A 22,212-nucleotide genomic window follows, 5' to 3' on the forward strand; every position below is an offset into this window, starting at 1 on the left:
GACTCTTCTTACTGTCTATGCTTTTAACCATTCCTGTGAAAGTAGTTATAGATTCCGATGCTTCCCTTCAGGTTTACTGTATCCCTCTGACCTTCTTATTGACGATGAAACACAGAAATTGCATCGGAATTAAATACAGAAGGCACAATGCCGACTTAAGTACAAGAAGACTGACTCTTCTTCTTGACTATGTTTTGAACCATTCCTGTGACACTAGTTACGGATTCCGATGCCTCACTTCAGGTTTACTGTATCCCTTGGACCTTCTTATTGATAATGAAACACAGAAATTGCATCGGAATTATATAGACGAGGCACAATGCCGACTTAAGTACATGAAGACTGACTCTTCCGACTGTCTATGTTTTGAACCATTCCTGTGACACTAGTTATACATTCCGATGCTTCACTTCAGGTTTACTGTATCCCTCTGACCTTCGTATTGACGATGAAACACAGATATTGCATCGGAATTAAATAGAAAAGGCACAATGCCGACTTAAGTACAAGAAGACTGACCCTTCTCACTGACTATGTTTTGAACCATTCCTGTGACACTAGTTATAGACTCCGATGATTCACTTCAGGTTTACTGTATCCCTCTGACCTTCTTATGGACGTAGAAACACAGAAATTGCATCGGAAATAAATACAAAAGGCACAATGCCGACTTTAGTACAAGAAGACTGGCTCTTCCTACTGTCTATGTCTTGAACCATCCCTGTGACACTAGTTATAGATTTTGATGCTTCACTTCAGGTTTACTGTATCCCTATGACCTTCTTATTGACGATGAAACACAGAAATTGCATCGGAATTAAATACAAAATGCACAATGACGACTCAAGTACAAGAAGACTGACTCTTCCCACTGTCTATGCTTTGAACCATTCCTGTGACACTAGTTATAGATTCTGATGCTTCACTTCAGGTTTACTGTATCCCTCCGACCTTCTTATTGACGGTGAAACACAAAAATTGCATCGCAATTAAATAGAAGAGGCATAATGCCGACTTAAATACAAGAAGACTGACTCTTCTTACTGTCTATGATTTGAACCATTGCTGTGACACTAGTTATAGATTCCGATGCTTCACTTCAGGTTTACTATATCTCTCTGACCTTCTTATTGTCGACAAAACACAGAAATTGCATCGGAATAAAATAGAAAAGGCACAATGCCGACTTAAGTAGAAGAAGACTGACTCTTCTTACTAACTATGTTTTGAACCATTCCTGTGTCACTAGTTATAGATTCCGATGATTCACTTTAGGTTTACTGTATCCCTCTGACCTTCTTATTGACGATGAGACACAGAAATTGCATCGGAATTAAATACAAAAGGTAGAATGCCGACTCAAGTACAAGAAGACTGACTCTTCCTAATGTCTATGTTTTGAACCATTCCTGTGTCAGTAGTTATAGATTCCGATGCTTCACTTCAGGTTTATTGTATTCCTCTGACCTTCTTATTGACGATGAAACACAGATAGTGCATCAGAATTAAATAGAAAAGGCACAATGCCGACTTATGAACAAGAAGACTGACTCTTCTTACTCACTATGCTTTGAACCATTCCTGTAACACTAGTTATAGACTTTGATGCTTCACTTCAGGTTTACTGTACCCCTCTGACCTACTTATTGATGATGAAACACAGAAATTGCATCGGAATTAAATAGAAAAGGCACAATGCAGACTTAAGTAGAAGAAGACTGACTCTTCTTACTGACTATGTTTTGAACCATTCCTGTGACACTAGTTATAAACTCCGATGCTTCACTTCAGGTTTACTGTATCCGTCTGACCTTATTGACGATGAGACACAGAAATTGCATCGGAATTAAAAACAAAAGGTAGAATGCCGACTCAAGTACAAGAAGACTGACTCTTCCTACTGTCTATGTTTTGAACCATTCCTGTGACACTAGTTATAGATTCTGATGCTTCACTTCAGGTTTACCGTATCCCTCTGACCTACTTATCGACGATGAAACACAGAAATTGCATCGGAATTAAATAGAAGAGGCACAATGCCGACTTAAGTACAAGAAGACCTTACTCTTCTTACTGTCTATGATTTGAACCATTCCTGTGACACTAGTTGTAGATTCCGATGCTTCACTTCAGGTGTACTGTATCCCTTGGACCTTCGTATTGACGATGAAACACAGAAATTGCATCGGAATTAAATACAAAAGGCACAATGCCAACTTAAGTACAAGTAGAGAGATTCTTCTTACAGTCTGTGTTTGAACCATTCCTGTGACACTAGTTATAGATTCTGATACTTCACTTCAGGTTTACTGTATCCCTCGGACCTTCCTATTGACGTTGAAACACCGAAATTGCATCGGAATTAAATACGAAAGGCACAATGCCGACTTAAGAACAAGAAGACTGACTCTTCTTACTGACTATGTTTTGAACCATTCCTGTGACACCACTTATGGATTCCGATGCTTCACTTCAGATTTACTGTATACCTCTGACCTTCTTATGGACGATGAAACACAGAAATTGCATCGAAAATAAATAGAAAAGGCACAATGCCGACGTAAGTACAAGAAGACTGACTCTTCTTACTGTCTATGTTATGAACCATTCCTGTGACACTAGTTATGGAATCCGATGTGTCACTTCAGATGTACTGCATCCCTAGGACCTTCTTATTGATGATGAAACACAGAAATTGCATCGGAATTAAATAGAAAAGGCACAATGCCGACTTAAGTACAGGAAGACTGACTCTTCTTACTGACTATGTTTTGACCCATTCCTGTGACACTAGTTATAGATTCCGATGCCACACCTCAGGTTTACTGTATCCCTCTGACCTTCTTATTGACGATGAAACACAGATATTGCATCGGAATTAAATTAAAAGGCAAAAAGCCGACTTAAGTACAAGAAGACTGACTCTTCTTACTGACTATGTTTTGAACCATTCCTGTTACACTAGTTATAGACTCCGATGCTTCACTTAAGGTTTACTGTATCCCTTTGACCTTCATAATGACGATGAAACACAGAAATTGCATCAGAATTAAGTAGAAATGGCACAATACCGAATTAAGTACAAAAAGACTGACTCTACTTACCGTCTATGTTTGAACCGAACCTGTGACACTAGTTATAGTTTCCGATGCTTCACTTCAGGTTTACTGTGTCACTTGGACCTCCTTATTGACGATGAAACATTGAAATTGCATCGGAATTAAATACGAAAGGCACAATGCCGACATAAGTACAAGAAGACTGTCTCTTCTTACCGTCTATGTTTTGAACCGAACCTGTGACACTAGTTATAGATTCCGATGCTTCACTTCAGGTGTACTGCATCCCTTGGACCTTCTTATTGACGATGAAACACAGAAATTGCATCGGAATTAAATACAAAAGGCACAATGCCTACCTAAGTACAAGACGACTGACTCTTCTTACTGTCTATGCTTTTAACCATTCCTGTGACACTAGTTATAGATTCCGATGCTTCCCTTCAGGTTTACTGTATCCCTCTGACCTTATTGATGATGAAACACAGAAATTGCATCGGAATTAAATACAGAAGGCACAATGCCGACTTAAGTACAAGAAGACTGACTCTTCTTACTGACTATGTTTTGAACCATTCCTGTGACACTAGTTACGGATTCCGATGCCTCACTTCAGGTTTACTGTATCCCTTGGACCTTCTTATTAATAATGAAACACAGAAATTGCATCGGAATTATATAGACGAGGCACAATGCCGACTTAAGTACATGAAGACCGAGTTTTCCTACTGTCTATGTTTTGAACCATTCCTGTGACACTAGTTATAGATTCCGATGCTTCACTTCAGGTTTACTGTATCCCTCTGACCTTCGTATCGACGATGAAACACAGATATTGCACCGGAATTAAATAGAAAAGGCACAATGCCGACTTAAGTACAAGAAGACCGACTCTTCTTACTGACTATGATTTGAACCATTCCAGTGACCCTAGTTATAGACTCCGATGATTCACTTCAGGTTTACTGTATCTCTCTGACCTTCTTATTGATGATGAAACACAGAAATTGCATCGGAATTAAATACAAAAGGCACAATGCCGATTTAAGTACAAGAAGACTGACTCTTCTTACTGACTATGTTTTGAACCATTCCTGTGACACTAGTTATAGACTCCGATGCTTCACTTCAGGTTTACTGTATCACTTGGACCTTCTTATTGACGATGAACCACCGAAATTGCATCGGAATTAAATACGAACGGCACAATGCCGACTTAAGTACATGAAAACTGTCTCTTGTTGCTGACTATATTTTGAACCATTCCTGTGACACCACTTATAGATTCCAATGCTTCACTTCAGGTTTACTGTATCCCTCTGACCTTCTTATGGACGATGAAATACTGAAATTGCATCGGAAATAAATAGAAAAGGCACAATGCCGGCTTAAGTACAGGAAAACCGACTCTTCTTAGTGCCTATGCTTTGAACCATTCCTGTGACACTAGTTATTGATTCCAATGCTTCACTTCAGGTGTACTGCATCCCTTGGACCTTCTTATTGACGATGAAACACAGAAATTGCATCGGAAATAAATAGAAAAGGCACAATGCCGACTTAAGTACAAGAAGACTGACTCTTCTTACTGACTATGTTTTGAACCATTCCTGTGACACTAGTTATAGATTCCGATGCCTCAATTCAGATTTACTGTATCCCTTGGACCTTCTTATTGACGATGAAACAAAGAAATTTCATCGGAATTAAATGCAAAAGGCACAATGCCGACTTAAGTACAAGAAGACTGACTCTTCCTACTGGCTTTGTTTTGAACCATTCCTGTGACACTAGTTATAGATTCCGATGCTTCACTTCAGGTTTATTGTATCCCTCTGACCTTCTTATTGACGATGAAACACAGAAATTGCATCGGAATTAAACAGAAAAGGCACAATGCCGACTTAAGTACATGAAGACTGACGCTTCTTACTGTCTATGTTTTGAACCATTCCTGTGACACTAGTTATAGATTCCGATGCCTCACTTCAGGTTTACTGCATCCCTTGGACCTTCTTATTCACGATGAAACACAGAAATTGCATCGGAATTAAATAAAAACGCACAATGCCGACTTAAGTACAAGAAGACTGACTCTTCCTACTGTCTATGTTTTTAACCATTCCTGTGACACTAGTTATAGATTCCGATGCTTCATTTCAGGCTTACTGTATCCCTCTGTCCTTCTTATTGACGATGAAATATAGAAATTGCATCGGAATTAGATAGAAAAGGCACAATGCCGACTTAAGTACAAGAAGACTGGCTCTTCCTACTGTCTATGTATTGAACCATTCCTGTGACATTAGTTATAGATTCCGATGCTTCACTTCAGGTTTACTGTATCCCTCTGACCTTCTTATTGACGATGAAAATCAGAAATTGCATCGGAATTAAATACGAAAGGCACAATGCCGACTTAAGTACAAGAAGACTGTCTCTTCTTACTGACTATATTTTGAACCATTCCTGTGACACCACTTATAGATTCCGATGCCTCACTTCAGGTTTACTGCATCCCTTGGACCTTCTTATTCACGATGAAACACAGAAATTGCATCGGAATTAAATAAAAACGCACAATGCCGACTTAAGTACAAGAAGACTGACTCTTCTTACTGACTATGTTTTGAACCATTCCTGTGACACTAGTTACGGATTCCGATGCCTCACTTCAGGTTTACTGTATCCCTTGGACCTTCTTATTAATAATGAAACACAGAAATTGCATCGGAATTATATAGACGAGGCACAATGCCGACTTAAGTACATGAAGACCGAGTTTTCCTACTGTCTACGTTTTGAACCATTCCTGTGACACTAGTTATAGATTCCGATGCTTCACTTCAGGTTTACTGTATCCCTCTGACCTTCGTATCGACGATGAAACACAGATATTGCACCGGAATTAAATAGAAAAGGCACAATGCCGACTTAAGTACAAGAAGACCGACTCTTCTTACTGACTATGATTTGAACCATTCCAGTGACCCTAGTTATAGACTCCGATGATTCACTTCAGGTTTACTGTATCTCTCTGACCTTCTTATTGATGATGAAACACAGAAATTGCATCGGAATTAAATAGAAAAGGCACAATGCCGATTTAAGTACAAGAAGACTGACTCTTCTTACTGACTATGTTTTGAACCATTCCTGTGACACTAGTTATAGACTCCGATGCTTCACTTCAGGTTTACTGTATCACTTGGACCTTCTTATTGACGATGAACCACCGAAATTGCATCGGAATTAAATACGAACGGCACAATGCCGACATAAGTACATGAAAACTGTCTCTTCTTACTGACTATATTTTGAACCATTCCTGTGACACCACTTATAGATTCCAATGCTTCACTTCAGGTTTACTGTATCCCTCTGACCTTCTTATGGACGATGAAATACTGAAATTGCATCGGAAATAAATAGAAAAGGCACAATGCCGGCTTAAGTACAGGAAAACTGACTCTTCTTAGTGCCTATGCTTTGAACCATTCCTGTGACACTAGTTATTGATTCCAATGCTTCACTTCAGGTGTACTGCATCCCTTGGACCTTCTTATTGACGATGAAACACAGAAATTGCATCGGAAATAAATAGAAAAGGCACAATGCCGACTTAAGTACAAGAAGACTGACTCTTCTTACTGACTATGTTTTGAACCATTCCTGTGACACTAGTTATAGATTCCGATGCCTCAATTCAGATTTACTGTATCCCTTGGACCTTCTTAGTGACGATGAAACAAAGAAATTTCATCGGAATTAAATACAAAAGGCACAATGCCGACTTAAGTACAAGAAGACTGACTCTTCCTACTGGCTATGTTTTGAACCATTCCTGTGACACTAGTTATAGATTCCGACGCTTCACTTCAGGTTTACTGTATCCCTCTGACCTTCTTATTGACGATGAAACACAGAAATTGCATCGGAATTAAACAGAAAAGGCACAATGCCGACTTAAGTACATGAAGACTGACGCTTCTTACTGTCTATGTTTTGAACCATTCCTGTGACACTAGTTATAGATTCCGATGCCTCACTTCAGGTTAAATGTATCCCTTGGACCTTCATATTGACGATGAAACACAGAAATTGCATCGGAATTAAATAAAAACGCACAATGCCGACTTAAGTATAAGAAGACTGACTCTTCCTACTGTCTATGTTTTTAACCATTCCTGTGACACTAGTTATAGATTCCGATGCTTCATTTCAGGCTTACTGTATCCCTCTGTCCTGCTTATTGACGATGAAATATAGAAATTGCATCGGAATTAGATAGAAAAGGCACAATGCCGACTTAAGTACAAGAAGACTGGCTCTTCCTACTGTCTATGTATTGAACCATTCCGGTGACATTAGTTATAGATTCCGATGCTTCACTTCAGGTTTACTGTATCCCTCTGACCTTCTTATTGACGATGAAAATCAGAAATTGCATCGGAATTAAATACGAAAGGCACAATGCCGACTTAAGTACAAGAACACTGTCTCTTCTTACTGACTATATTTTGAACCATTCCTGTGACACCACTTATAGATTCCGATGCTTCACTTCAGGTTTACTGTATCTCTCTGACCTTCTTATGGACGATGAAACACAGAAATTGCATCGGAAATATATAGAAAAGGCACAATGCCGGCTTAAGTACAAGAAGTCTGACTCTTCTTACTGTCTATGCTTTGAACCATTCCTGTGACACTAGTTATAGATTCCGATTCTCCACTTCTGGTGTACTGCATCCCTTGGACCTTCTTATTGACGATGAAACACAGAAATTGCATCGGAATTAAATACAAAAGGCACAATGCCGACTTATGTACAAGAAGACTGACTCTTCTTACTGTCTATGCTTTTAACCATTCCTGTGAAAGTAGTTATAGATTCCGATGCTTCCCTTCAGGTTTACTGTATCCCTCTGACCTTCTTATTGACGATGAAACACAGAAATTGCATCGGAATTAAAAACAAAAGGTAGAATGCCGACTCAAGTACAAGAAGACTGACTCTTCCTACTGTCTATGATTTGAACCATTCCTGTGACACTAGTTATAGATTCTGATGCTTCACTTCAGGTTTACCGTATCCCTCTGACCTACTTATCGACGATGAAACACAGAAATTGCAACGGAATGAAATAGAAGAGGCACAATGCCGACTTAAGTACAAGAAGACTTTACTCTTCTTACTGTCTATGATTTGAACCATTCCTGTGACACTAGTTGTAGATTCCGATGCTTCACTTCAGGTGTACTGTATCCCTTGGACCTTCGTATTGACGATGAAACACAGAAATTGCATCGGAATTAAATACAAAAGGCACAATGCCAACTTAAGTACAAGTAGACAGATTCTTCTTACAGTCTATGTTTGAACCATTCCTGTGACACTAGTTATAGATTCTGATACTTCACTTCAGATTTACTGTATCCCTTGGACCTTCTTATTGACGATGAAACACCGAAATTGCATCGGAAATAAATACGAAAGGCACAATGCCGACTTAAGAACAAGAAGACTGACTCTTCTTACTGACTATGTTTTGAACCATTCCTGTGACACCACTTATAGATTCCGATGCTTCACTTCAGTTTTACTGTATACCTCTGACCTTCTTATGGACGATGAAACACAGAAATTGCATCGAAAATAAATAGAAAAGGCACAATGCCGACGTAAGTACAAGAAGACTGACTCTTATTACTGTCTATGTTATGAACCATTCCTGTGACACTAGTTATGGAATCCGATGTGTCACTTCAGATGTACTGCATCCCTAGGACCTTCTTATTGATGATGAAACACAGAAATTGCATCGGAATTAAATAGAAAAGGCACAATGCCGACTTAAGTACAGGAAGACTAACTCTTCTTACTGACTATGTTTTGACCCATTCCTGCGACACTAGTTATAGATTCCGATGCCACACCTCAGGTTTACTGTATCCCTCGGACCTTCTTATTGACGATGAAACACAGATATTGCATCGGAATTAAATAGAAAAGGCAAAAAGCCGACTTAAGTACAAGAAGACTGACTCTTCTTACTGACTATGTTTTGAACCATTCCTGTTACACTAGTTATAGACTCCGATGCTTCACTTAAGGTTTGCTGTATCCCTCTGACCTTCATATTGACGATGAAACACAGAAATTGCATCAGAATTAAGTAGAAATGGCACAATACCAACTTAAGTACAAGATGACTGACTCTACTTACCGTCTATGTTTTGAACCGAACCTGTGACACTAGTTATAGTTTCCGATGCTTCACTTCAGGTTTACTGTGTCACTTGGACCTTCTTATTGACGATGAAACATTGAAATTGCATCGGAATTAAATACGAAAGGCACAATGCCGACTTAAGTACAAGAAGACTGTCTCTTCTTACCGTCTATGTTTTGAACCGAACCTGTGACACTAGTTATAGATTCCGATGCTTCACTTCAGGTGTACTGCATCCCTTGGACCTTCTTATTGACGATGAAACACAGAAATTGCATCGGAATTAAATACAAAAGGCACAATGCCTACCTAAGTACAAGACGACTGACTCTTCTTACTGTCTATGCTTTTAACCATTCCTGTGACACTAGTTATAGATTCCGATGCTTCCCTTCAGGTTTACTGTATCCCTCTGACCTTATTGATGATGAAACACAGAAATTGCATCGGAATTAAATACAGAAGGCACAATGCCGACTTAAGTACAAGAAGACTGACTCTTCTTACTGACTATGTTTTGAACCATTCCTGTGACACTAGTTACGGATTCCGATGCCTCACTTCAGGTTTACTGTATCCCTTGGACCTTCTTATTAATAATGAAACACAGAAATTGCATCGGAATTATATAGACGAGGCACAATGCCGACTTAAGTACATGAACACTGAGTTTTCCTACTGTCTATGTTTTGAACCATTCCTGTGACACTAGTTATAGATTCCAATGCTTCACTTCAGGTTTACTGTATCCCTCTGACCTTCGTATCGACGATGAAACACAGATATTGCATCGGAATTAAATAGAAAAGGCACAATGCCGACTTAAGTACAAGAAGAATGACTCTTCTTACTGACTATGATTTGAACCATTCCAGTGACCCTAGTTATAGACTCCGATGATTCACTTCAGGTTTACTGTATCCCTCTGACCTTCGTATTGATGATGAAACACAGAAATTGCATCGGAATTAAATAGAAAAGGCACAATGCCGATTTAAGTACAAGAAGACTGACTCTTCTTACTGACTATGTTTTGAACCATTCCTGTGACACTAGTTATAGACTCCGATGCTTCACTTCAGGTTTACTGTATCACTTGGACCTTCTTATTGACGATGAAACACCGAAATTGCATCGGAATTAAATACGAACGGCACAATGCCGACTTAAGTACAAGAAAACTGTCTCTTCTTACTGACTATATTTTGAACCATTCCTGTGACACCACTTATAGATTCCAATGCTTCACTTCAGGTTTACTGTATCCCTCTGACCTTCTTATGGACGATGAAACACTGAAATTGCATCGGAAATAAATAGAAAAGGCACAATGCCGGCTTAAGTACAGGAAAACCGACTCTTCTTAGTGCCTATGCTTTGAACCATTCCTGTGACACTAGTTATTGATTCCAATGCTTCACTTCAGGTGTACTGCATCCCTTGGACCTTCTTATTGACGATGAAACACAGAAAGTGCATCGGAAATAAATAGAAAAGGCACAATGCCGACTTAAGTACAAGAAGACTGACTCTTCTTACTGACTATGTTTTGAACCATTCCTGTGACACTAGTTATAGATTCCGATGCCTCACTTCAGATTTACTGTATCCCTTGGACCTTCTTATTGACGATGAAACAAAGAAATTTCATCGGAATTAAATACAAAAGGCACAATGCCGACTTAAGTACAAGAAGACTGACTCTTCCTACTGGCTATGTTTTGAACCATTCCTGTGACACTAGTTATAGATTCCGATGCTTCACTTCAGGTTTACTGTATCCCTCTGACCTTCTTATTGACGATGAAACACAGAAATTGCATCGGAATTAAACAGAAAAGGCACAATGCCGACTTAAGTACATGAAGACTGACGCTTCTTACTGCCTATGTTTTGAACCATTCCTGTGACACTAGTTATAGATTCCGATGCCTCACTTCAGGTTTACTGTATCCCTTGGACCTTCATATTGACGATGAAACACAGAAATTGCATCGGAATTAAATAAAAACGCACAATGCCGACTTAAGTACAAGAAGACTGACTCTTCCTACTGTCTATGTTTTTAACCATTCCTGTGACACTAGTTATAGATTCCAATGCTTCATTTCAGGCTTACTGTGTCCCTCTGTCCTTCTTATTGACGATGAAATATAGAAATTGCATCGGAATTAGATAGAAAAGGCACAATGCCGACTTAAGTACAAGAAGACCGGCTCTTCCTACTGTCTATGTATTGAACCATTCCTGTGACATTAGTTATAGATTCCGATGCTTCACTTCAGGTTTACTGTATCCCTCTGACCTTCTTATTGACGATGAAAATCAGAAATTATATCGGAATTAAATACGAAAGGCACAATGCCGACTTAAGTACAAGAAGACTGACTCTTCTTACTGTCTATGTTTTGAACCGAACCTGTGACACTAGTTATAGTTTTCGATGCTTCACTTCAGGTTTACTGTGTCACTTGGACCTCGTTATTGACGATGAAACACCGAAATTGCATCGGAATTAAATACGAAAGGCACAATGCCGACTTAAGTACAAGAAGACTGTCTCTTCTTACTGACTATATTTTGAACCATTCCTGTGACACCACTCATAGATTCCGATGCTTCACTTCAGGTTTACTGTATCTCTCTGACCTTCTTATGGACGATGAAACACAGAAATTGCATCGGAAATATATAGAAAAGGCACAATGCCGGCTTAAGTACAAGAAGTCTGACTCTTCTTACTGTCTATGCTTTGAACCATTCCTGTGACACTAGTTATAGATTCCGATGCTCCACTTCTGGTGTACTGCATCCCTTGGACCTTCTTATTGACGATGAAACACAGAAATTGCATCGGAATTAAATGCAAAAGGCACAATGCCGACTTAAGTACAAGAAGACTGACTCTTCTTACTGTCTATGCTTTTAACCATTCCTGTGAAAGTAGTTATAGATTCCGATGCTTCCCTTCAGGTTTACTGTATCCCTCTGACCTTCTTATTGACGATGAAACACAGAAATTGCATCGGAATTAAAAACAAAAGGTAGAATGCCGACTCAAGTACAAGAAGACTGACTCTTCCTACTGTCTATGTTTTGAACCATTCCTGTGACACTAGTTATAGATTCTGATGCTTCACTTCAGGTTTACCGTATCCCTCTGACCTACTTATCGACGATGAAACACAGAAATTGCATCGGAATTAAATAGAAGAGGCACAATGCCGACTTAAGTACAAGAAGACTTTACTCTTCTTACTGTCTATGATTTGAACCATTCCTGTGACACTAGTTGTAGATTCCGATGCTTCACTTCAGGTGTACTGTATCCCTTGGACCTTCGTATTGACGATGAAACACAGAAATTGCATCGGAATTAAATACAAAAGGCACAATGCCAACTTAAGTACAAGTAGACAGATTCTTCTTACAGTCTATGTTTGAACCATTCCTGTGACACTAGTTATAGATTCTGATACTTCACTTCAGGTTTACTGTATCCCTTGGACCTTCTTATTGACGTTGAAACACCGAAATTGCATCGGAATTAAATACGAAAGGCACAATGCCAACTTAAGAACAAGAAGACTGACTCTTCTTACTGACTATGTTTTGAACCATTCCTGTGACACCACTTATAGATTCCGATGCTTCACTTCAGTTTTACTGTATACCTCTGACCTTCTTATGGACGATGAAACACAGAAATTGCATCGAAAATAAATAGAAAAGGCACAATGCCGACGTAAGTACAAGAAGACTGACTCTTCTTACTGTCTATGTTATGAACCATTCCTGTGACACTAGTTATGGAATCCGATGTGTCACTTCAGATGTACTGCATCCCTAGGACCTTCTTATTGATGATGAAACACAGAAATTGCATCGGAATTAAATAGAAAAGGCACAATGCCGACTTAAGTACAGGAAGACTGACTCTTCTTACTGACTATGTTTTGACCCATTCCTGTGACACTAGTTATAGATTCCCATGCCACACCTCAGGTTTACTGTATCCCTCTGACCTTCTTATTGACGATGAAACACAGATATTGCATCGAAATTAAATAGAAAAGGCAAAAAGCTGACTTAAGTACAAGAAGACTGACTCTTCTTACTGACTATGTTTTGAACCATTCCTGTTACACTAGTTATAGACTCCGATGCTTCACTTAAGGTTTACTGTATCCCTCTGACCTTCATATTGACGATGAAACACAGAAATTGCATCAGAATTAAGTAGAAATAGCACAATACCAACTTAAGTACAAGAAGACTGACTCTACTTACCGTCTATGTTTTGAACCGAACCTGTGACACTAGTTATAGTTTCCGATGCTTCACTTCAGGTTTACTGTGTCACTTGGACCTTCTTATTGATGATGAAACATTGAAATTGCATCGGAGTTAAATACGAAATGCACAATGCCGACTTAAGTACAAGAAGACTGTCTCTTCTTACCGTCTATGTTTTGAACCGAACCTGTGACACTAGTTATAGATTCCGATGCTTCACTTCAGGTGTACTGCATCCCTTGGACCTTCTTATTGACGATGAAACACAGAAATTGCATCGGAATTAAATACAAAAGGCACAATGCCAACTTAAGTACAAGTAGACAGATTCTTCTTACAGTCTATGTTTGAACCATTCCTGTGACACTAGTTATAGATTCCGATGCCTCACTTCAGGTTTACTGTATCCCTTGGACCTTCTTATTAATAATGAAACACAGAAATTGCATCGGAATTATATAGACGAGGCACAATGCCGACGTAAGTACATGAAGACTGAGTTTTCCTACTGTCTATGTTTTGAACCATTCCTGTGACACTAGTTATAGATTCCGATGCTTCACTTCAGGTTTACTGTATCCCGCTGACCTTCGTATCGACGATGAAACACAGATATTGCATCGGAATTAAATAGAAAAGGCACAATGCCGACTTAAGTACAAGAAGACTGACTCTTCTTACTGACTATGATTTGAACCATTCCAGTGACCCTAGTTATAGACTCCGATGATTCACTTCAGGTTTACTGTATCCCTCTGACCTTGTTATTGATGATGAAACACAGAAATTGCATCGGAATTAAATAGAAAAGGCACAATGCCGATTTAAGTACAAGAAGACTGACTCTTCTTACTGACTATGTTTGAACCATTCCTGTGACACTAGTTATAGACTCCGATGCTTCACTTCAGGTTCACTGTATCACTTGGACCTTCTTATTGACGATGAAGCACCGAAATTGCATCGGAATTAAATACGAACGGCACAATGCCGACTCAAGTACAAGAAAACTGTCTCTTCTTACTGACTATATTTTGAACCATTCCTGTGACACCACTTATAGATTCCAATGCTTCACTTCAGGTTTACTGTATCCCTCTGACCTTCTTATGGACGATGAAACACTGAAATTGCATCGGAAATAAATAGAAAAGGCACAATGCCGGCTTAAGTACAGGAAAACTGACTCTTCTTAGTGCCTATGCTTTGAACCATTCCTGTGACACTAGTTATTGATTCCAATGCTTCACTTCAGGTGTACTGCATCCCTTGGACCTTCTTATTGACGATGAAACACAGAAATTGCATCGGAAATAAATAGAAAAGGCACAATGCCGACTTAAGTACAAGAAGACTGACTCTTCTTACTGACTATGTTTTGAACCATTCCTGTGACACTAGTTATAGATTCCGATGCCTCACTTCAGATTTACTGTATCCCTTGGACCTTCTTATTGACGATGAAACAAAGAAATTTCATCGGAATTAAATACAAAAGGCACAATGCCGACTTAAGTACAAGAAGACTGACTCTTCCTACTGTCTATGTTTTTAACCATTCCTGTGACACTAGTTATAGATTCCGATGCATCATTTCAGGCTTACTGTATCCCTCTGTCCTTCTTATTGACGACGAAATATAGAAATTGCATCGGAATTAGATAGAAAAGGCACAATGCCGACTTAAGTACAAGAAGACTGGCTCTTCCTACTGTCTATGTATTGAACCATTCCTGTGACATTAGTTATAGATTCCGATGCTTCACTTCAGGTTTACTGTATCCCTCTGACCTTCTTATTGACGATGAAAACCAGAAATTGCATCGGAATTAAATACGAAAGTCACAATGCCGACTTAAGTACAAGAAGACTGACTCTTCTTACTATCTATGCTTTGAACCGAACCTGTGACACTAGTTATAGTTTTCGATGCTTCACTTCAGGTTTACTGTGTCACTTGGACCTCGTTATTGACGATGAAACACCGAAATTGCATCGGAATTAAATACGAAACGCACAATGCCGACTTAAGTACAAGAAGACTGTCTCTTCTTACTGACTATATTTTGAACCATTCCTGTGACACCACTTATAGATTCCGATGCTTCACTTCAGGTTTACTGTATCTCTCTGACCTTCTTATGGACGATGAAACACAGAAATTGCATCGGAAATATATAGAAAAGGCACAATGCCGGCTTAAGTACAAGAAGTCTGACTCTTCTTGCTGTCTATGCTTTGAACCATTCCTGTGACACTAGTTATAGATTCCGATGCTCCACTTCTGGTGTACTGCATCCCTTGGACCTTCTTATTGACGATGAAACACAGAAATTGCATCGGAATTAAATACAAAAGGCACAATGCCGACTTAAGTACAAGAAGACTGACTCTTCTTACTGTCTATGCTTTTAACCATTCCTGTGAAAGTAGTTATAGATTCCGATGCTTCCCATTCAGGTTTACTGTATCCCTCGGACCTTCTTATTGACGATGAAACACAGAAATTGCATCGGAATTAAAAACAAAAGGTAGAATGCCGACTCAAGTACAAGAAGACTGACCCTTCCTACTGTCTATGTTTTGAACCATTCCTGTGACACTAGTTATAGATTCTGATGCTTCACTTCAGGTTTACCGTATCCCTCTGACCTACTTATCGACGATGAAACACAGAAATTGCATCGGAATTAAATAGAAGAGGCACAATGCCGACTTAAGTACAAGAAGACTTTACTCTTCTTACTGTCTATGACTTGAACCATTCCTGTGACACTAGTTGTAGATTCCGATGCTTCACTTCAGGTGTACTGTATCCCTTGGACCTTCGTATTGACGATGAAACACAGAAATTGCATCGGAATTAAATACAAAAGGCACAATGCCAACTTAAGTACAAGTAGACAGATTCTTCTTACAGTCTATGTTTGAACCATTCCTGTGACACTAGTTATAGATTCTGATACTTCACTTCAGGTTTACTGTATCCCTTGGACCTTCTTATTGACGTTGAAATACCGAAATTGCATCGGAATTAAATACGAAAGGCACAATGCCGACTTAAGATCAAGAAGACTGACTCTTCTTACTGACTATGTTTTGAACCTTTCCTGTGACACAACTTATAGATTCCGATGCTTCACTTCAGTTTTACTGTATACCTCTGACCTTCTTATGGACGATGAAACACAGAAATTGCATCGAAAATAAATAGAAAAGGCGCAATGCCGACGTAAGTACAAGAAGACTGACTCTTCTTACTGTCTATGTTATGAACCATTCCTGTGACACTAGTTATGGAATCCGATGTGTCACTTCAGATGTACTGCATCCCTAGGACCTTCTTATTGATGATGAAACACAGAAATTGCATCGGAATTAAATAGAAAAGGCACAATGCCGACTTAAGTACAGGAAGACTGACTCTTCTTACTGACTATGTTTTGACCCATTCCTGTGACACTAGTTATAGATTCCGATGCCACACCTCAGGTTTACTGTACCCCTCTGACCTTCTTATTGACGATGAATTACAGATATTGCATCGGAATTAAATAGAAAAGGCAAAAAGCCGACTTAAGTACAAGAAGTCTGACTCTTCTTACTGACTATGTTTTGAACCATTCCTGTTACACTAGTTATAGACTCCGATGCTTCACTTAAGGTTTACTGTATCCCTCTGACCTTCATATTGACGATGAAACACAGAAATTGCATCAGAATTAAGTAGAAATGGCACAATACCAACTTAAGTACAAGAAGAATGACTCTACTTACCGTCTATGTTTTGAACCGAACCTGTGACACTAGTTATAGTTTCCGATGCTTCACTTCAGGTTTACTGTGTCACTTGGACCTTCTTATTGACGATGAAACATTGAAATTGCATCGGAATTAAATACGAAAGGCACAATGCCGACTTAAGTACAAGAAGACTGTCTCTTCTTACCGCGTATGTTTTGACCCGAACCTGTGAAACTAGTTATAGATTCCGATGCTTCACTTCAGGTGTACTGCATCCCTTGGACCTTCTTATTGACGATGAAACACAGAAATTGCATCGGAATTAAATACAAAAGGCACAATGCCTACCTAAGTACAAGACGACTGACTCTTCTTACTGTCTATGCTTTTAACCATTCCTGTGACACTAGTTATAGATTCCGATGCTTCATTTCAGGTTTACTGTATCCCTCTGACCTTATTGATGATGAAACACAGAAATTGCATCGGAATTAAATACAGAAGGCACAATGCCGACTTAAGTACAAGAAGACTGACTCTTCTTACTGACTATGTTTTGAACCATTCCTGTGACACTAGTCACGGATTCCGATGCCTCACTTCAGGTTTACTGTATCCCTTGGACCTTCTTATTAATAATGAAACACAGAAATTGCATCGGAATTATATAGACGAGGCACAATGCCGACTTAAGTACATGAAGACTGAGTTTTCCTACTGTCTATGTTTTGAACCATTCCTGTGACACTAGTTATAGATTCCGATGCTTCACTTCAGGTTTACTGTATCCCTCTGACCTTCGTATCGACGATGAAACACAGATATTGCATCGGAATTAAATAGAAAAGCACAATGCCGACTTAAGTACAAGAAGACTGACTCTTCTTACTGACTATGATTTGAACCATTCCAGTGACCCTAGTTATAGACTGCGATGATTCACTTCAGGTTTACTGTATCCCTCTGACCTTCTTATTGATGATGAAACACAGAAATTGCATCGGAATTAAATAGAAAAGGCACAATGCCGATTTAAGTACAAGAAGACTGACTCTTCTTACTGACTATGTTTTGAACCATTCCTGTGACACTATTTATAGACTCCGATGCTTCATTTCAGGTTTACTGTATCACTTGGACCTTCTTATTGACGATGAAACACCGAAATTGCATCGGAATTAAATACGAACGGCACAATGCCGACTTAAGTACAAGAAAACTGTCTCTTCTTACTGACTATATTTTGAACCATTCCTGTGACACCACTTATAGATTCCAATGCTTCACTTCAGGTTTACTGTATCCCTCTGACTTTCTTATGGACGATGAAACACTGAAATTGCATCGGAAATAAATAGAAAAGGCACAATGCCGGCTTAAGTACAGGAAAACTGACTCTTCTTAGTGCCTATGCTTTGAACCATTCCTGTGACACTAGTTATTGATTCCAATGCTTCACTTCAGGTGTACTGCATCCCTTGGACCTTCTTATTGACGAAGAAACACAGAAATTGCATCGGAAACAAATAGAAAAGGCACAATGCCGACTTAAGTACAAGAAGACTGACTCTTCTTACTGACTATGTTTTGAACCATTCCTGTGACACTAGTTATAGATTCCGATGCCTCACTTCAGATTTACTGTATCCCTTGGACCTTCTTATTGACGATGAAACAAAGAAATTTCATCGGAATTAAATACAAAAGGCACAATGCCGACTTAAGTACAAGAAGACTGACTCATCCTACTGGCTATGTTTTGAAACATTCCTGTGACACTAGTTATAGATTCCGATGCTTCACTTCAGGTTTACTGTATCCCTCTGACCTTCTTATTGACGATGAAACACAGAAATTGCATCGGAATTAAACAGAAAAGGCACAATGCCGACTTAAGTACATGAAGACTGACGCTTCTTACTGTCTATGTTTTGAACCATTCCTGTGACACTAGTTATAGATTCCGATGCCTCACTTCAGGTTTACTGTATCCCTTGGACCTTCATATTGACGATGAAACACAGAAATTGCATCGGAATTAAATAAAAACGCACAATGCCGACTTAAGTACAAGAAGACTGACTCTTCCTACTGTCTATGTTTTTAACCATTCCTGTGACACTAGTTATAGATTCCGATGCTTCATTTCAGGCTTACTGTATCCCTCTGTCCTTCTTATTGACGATGAAATATAGAAATTGCATCGGAATTAGATAGAAAAGGCACAATGCCGACTTAAGTACAAGAAGACTGGCTCTTCCTACTGTCTATGTATTGAACCATTCCTGTGACATTAGTTATAGATTCCGATGCTTCACTTCAGGTTTACTGTATCCCTCTGACCTTCTTATTGACGATGAAAATCAGAAATTGCATCGGAATTAAATACGAAAGGCACAATGCCGACTTAAGTACAAGAAGACTGACTCTTCTTACTGTCTATGCTTTGAACCGAACCTGTGACACTAGTTATAGTTTTCGATGCTTCACTTCAGGTTTACTGTGTCACTTGGACCTCGTTATTGACGATGAAACACCGAAATTGCATCGGAATTAAATACGAAAGGCACAATGCCGACTTAAGTACAAGAAGACTGTCTTTTTTTACTGACTATATTTTGAACCATTCCTGTGACACCACTTATAGATTCCGATGCTTCACTTCAGGTTTACTGTATCTCTCTGACCTTCTTATGGACGATGAAACACAGAAATTGCATCGGAAATATATAGAAAAGGCACAATGCCGGCTTAAGTACAAGAAGTCTGACTCTTCTTGCTGTCTATGCTTTGAACCATTCCTGTGACACTAGTTATAGATTCCGATGCTCCACTTCTGGTGTACTGCATCCCTTGGACCTTCTTATTGACGATGAAACACAGAAATTGCATCGGAATTAAATACAAAAGGCACAATGCCGACTTAAGTACAAGAAGACTGACTCTTCTTACTGTCTATGCTTTTAACCATTCCTGTGGAAGTAGTTATAGATTCCGATGCTTCCCTTCAGGTTTACTGTATCCCTCGGACCTTCTTATTGACGATGAAACACAGAAATTGCATCGGAATTAAAAACAAAAGGTAGAATGCCGACTCAAGTACAAGAAGACTTACTCTTCCTACTGTCTATGTTTTGAACCATTATTGTGACACTAGTTATAGATTCTGATGCTTCACTTCAGGTTTACCGTATCCCTCTGACCTACTTATAGACGATGAAACACAGAAATTGCATCGGAATTAAATAGAAGAGGCACAATGCCGACTTAAGTACAAGAAGACTTTACTCTTCTTACTGTCTATGATTTGAACCATTCCTGTGACACTAGTTGTAGATTCCGATGCTTCACTTCAGGTGTACTGTATCCCTTGGACCTTCGTATTGACGATGAAACACAGAAATTGCATCGGAATTAAGTACAAAAGGCACAATGCCAACTTAAGTACAAGTAGACAGATTCTTCTTACAGTCTATGTTTGAACCATTCCTGTGACACTAGTTATAGATTCTGATACTTCACTTCAGGTTTACTGTATCCCTTGGACCTTCTTATTGACGTTGAAACACCGAAATTGCATCGGAATTAAATACGAAGGGCACAATGCCGACTTAAGAACAAGAAGACTGACTCTTCTTACTGACTATGTTTTGAACCATTCCTGTGACACCACTTATAGATTCCGATGCTTCACTTCAGTTTTACTGCATACCTCTGACCTTCTTATGGACGATGAAACACAGAAATTGCATCGAAAATAAATAGAAAAGGCACAATGCCGACGTAAGTACAAGAAGACTGACTCTTCTTACTGTCTATGTTATGAACCATTCCTGTGACACTAGTTATGGAATCCGATGTGTCACTTCAGATGAACTGCATCCCTAGGACCTTCTTATTGATGATGAAACACAGAAATTGCATCGGAATTAAATAGAAAAGGCACAATGCCGACTTAAGTACAGGAAGACTGACTCTTCTTACTGACTATGTTTTGACCCATTCCTGTGACACTAGTTATAGATTCCGATGCCACACCTCAGGTTTACTGTATCCCTCTGACCTTCTTATTGACGATGAAACACAGATATTGCATCGGAATTAAATAGAAAAGGCAAAAAGCCGACTTAAGTACAAGAAGTCTGACTCTTCTTACTGACTATGTTTTGATCCATTCCTGTTACACTAGTTATAGACTCCGATGCTTCACTTAAGGTTTACTGTATCCCTCTGACCTTCATATTGACGATGAAACACAGAAATTGCATCAGAATTAAGTAGAAATGGCACAATACCAACTTAAGTACAAGAAGAATGACTCTACTTACCGTCTATGATTTGAACCGAACCTGTGACACTAGTTATAGTTTCCGATGCTTCACTTCAGGTTTACTGTGTCACTTGGACCTTCTTATTGACGATGAAACATTGAAATTGCATCGGAATTAAATACGAAAGGCACAATGCCGACTTAAGTGCAAGAAGACTGTCTCTTCTTACCGTCTATGTTTTGAACCGAACCTGTGACACTAGTTATAGATTCCGATGCTTCACTTCAGGTGTACTGCATCCCTTGGACCTTCTTATTGACGATGAAACACAGAAATTGCATCGGAATTAAATACAAAATGCACAATGCCTACCTAAGTACAAGACGACTGACTCTTCTTACTGTCTATGCTTTTAACCATTCCTGTGACACTAGTTATAGATTCCGATGCTTCACTTCAGGTTTACTGTATCCCTCTGACCTTATTGATGATGAAACACAGAAATTGCATCGGAATTAAATACAGAAGGCACAATGCCGACTTAAGCACAAGAAGACTGACTCTTCTTACTGACTATGTTTTGAACCATTCCTGTGACACTAGTTA

The sequence above is a fragment of the Schistocerca americana genome, chromosome X, assembly GCF_021461395.2.
Source record: "Schistocerca americana isolate TAMUIC-IGC-003095 chromosome X, iqSchAmer2.1, whole genome shotgun sequence".
Classification (NCBI taxonomy): domain Eukaryota; kingdom Metazoa; phylum Arthropoda; class Insecta; order Orthoptera; family Acrididae; genus Schistocerca; species Schistocerca americana.